This window comes from Jaculus jaculus, chromosome 3 (assembly GCF_020740685.1).
Source record: "Jaculus jaculus isolate mJacJac1 chromosome 3, mJacJac1.mat.Y.cur, whole genome shotgun sequence".
NCBI lineage: Eukaryota > Metazoa > Chordata > Mammalia > Rodentia > Dipodidae > Jaculus > Jaculus jaculus.
This window is the reverse complement of record NC_059104.1, coordinates 97,569,196-97,571,069: the sequence shown is the minus strand read 5'-3', so window position 1 is coordinate 97,571,069 and position 1,874 is coordinate 97,569,196. Positions and strand designations below refer to the sequence as shown.

The following is a 1,874-nucleotide window of genomic DNA, read 5'->3' as shown; positions in this document are numbered from 1 at the left end:
TGAGCTATGCAGTGAGTCCTAGACTAGCCTGTTTCAAAACAGAAAAAGTGCTTGGTAGGCAGTGGTAAGAGGATTGCTGAGTTCTTTAGTGATGACGAACTGAATTTGGAAGAGGAGAAAAAAAATTGTCCGTGAAATACCCTCTTGCCATAGTTATCTGTAACTCAGGGTACAGTTTCTGAGGTTTTCTTCCAAAGGTTATTTGATGAGACTATGTAGGTAAGAATCATACCTTGGGAGGGTCACACAGCGAAATATAAAAGCATTTGGGCAGCTGCAGCGAGGCGAGTTCCCAGTGCTCTGCTGCTGTGATGGGGCTTGGCTTGAAGGAAAGCCAAGGAGGTGGCTCCTGAGAGCAGACAAGAGCCTGGGAAAGGCTGTTGCGGAGAACCCCGCCTTCTGGCTCCTGGCGCTGAACTTGCTGCTGGCGCTGTGTGCCAGGCATCCGCCGGGGCGGGTTCCATGCTGCCTACCGACAGGATCTCTCCGCGCCCAGGCCCGCTGACAGGAGGGCTTCCCTCTGTCCCCGCCCCTGGCGTCAGAGGTCTGAGCGGCTCCCTGAAATCTATCCGTGCGCTGCTCACCCTGACGGACAGTGCGGACAATCGCCCGGCCCGTGCCCGCCGACCAGCCCAGCCGGCGGCTGAGAGCTCAGCGGTGCACGGGACATCTTCTGGGGACACAGCCTGGAGGAAGGAGTACCCCGAAGCTTTTGGGGGGCGCGAGCCACGGCATGGTTGGAGACTGAACAGGGCCCCCGGGTGGTGGCCCTGGAGCATGGAGGCTGCTGGCGGCGCAGCTCCAATAGCCTGGCTCGCTGTGTCCATGGTACCCAACCCTGCATGCGCTATGGCATCGACCCCCTGAGGCCCTGTCCTACTACCTGGCGAGCCTACTGAGCCTTCAGTGCCACGTGCAGCCCCTGGCAATAGCCCGGGTGGAGGCCCGGCGCACGCAGCGGGTGCAGGTGCAGGAGGAACTGCGCGCGGCTTGGGACCTAGGGCTGCGTGGTGAGCTGGACGCGCTGGCTGCCCAACCTCAGGGATGCCCTGGTGCCCAAGCTCTGGCGCTTAGAGGACAGTCGTCTGCGGCCACTGCTCGGTGCCCTAGGCGAGCTGGCCAACCTCAGCCATGCGTAGCTGGTGGATCTGGTGCAATAGACCAACCTGATCTTCAACCACCTGATGGCCAACTTAGACAGGCTCGAGAGCAACTTCTGCTTGCAATGGGACCCGCGCGTCCTGCAGCGTGCCACCAGCAATATGCACCGAGGACCGGGCGGGGCGCCCGTGTTTCTGGACGGTGAGGCCGGCTTGGTGCAAGGCTATCTGTGGCGGGTTGTGGGACGAGAATGCGGAGCTGCTGTTGCAGTTTGTGTGCATGTTCCGTGAGCAGAGGGAGAGGAGGGTCCTGGAGCTGCACCGCAGACAGGTCGCTGTGGCCAGGCTGTTGCGCCTCTACCGGCACCATGAGCCCCGTTTCCCGAGCTGGCTGCGCTTGCCGACCTGCACGCTCAGCTGCTGCAATGCCGCCTTGGCTTCCTCGCTGACCACATCTTCCAGGGCAAGGCCAAGTACTGACGCCAGTTCGGGAAGTAAAGGCGCCCCGAGGAAGAGGAGACCCGAGACTGGGCTATGGATGCTGGGGGGAAGGGCTGTCGCCTCTGCCAACCAACCAGGACCAGCTGGCCAATGCCCACCAGTGGAGCGCAAAGGTGTGTAAAAAACAAGAACAACAAAACAAACTTGTGCTTCGCCCACCTGCCTCTTTCTTTTAAACCCGTGCTGTTTCTTTCCTTCACAAGTTCAGGAAGGACAAACTCACCGAGGTGAGAGGTGTATCATTTCCACCACCCAGTTTATAAAAGGACTCTT

At 59.7% G+C, this 1,874-nt stretch overlaps 1 pseudogene; it reads left to right on the top strand.

Moving 5' to 3' along the window:
* Nucleotides 1-462: 462 nt before the first annotated feature.
* LOC123459444 lies at nt 463-1,598 on the top strand (annotated as a pseudogene).
* The last annotated feature ends 276 nt before the right edge of the window (nt 1,599-1,874 follow it).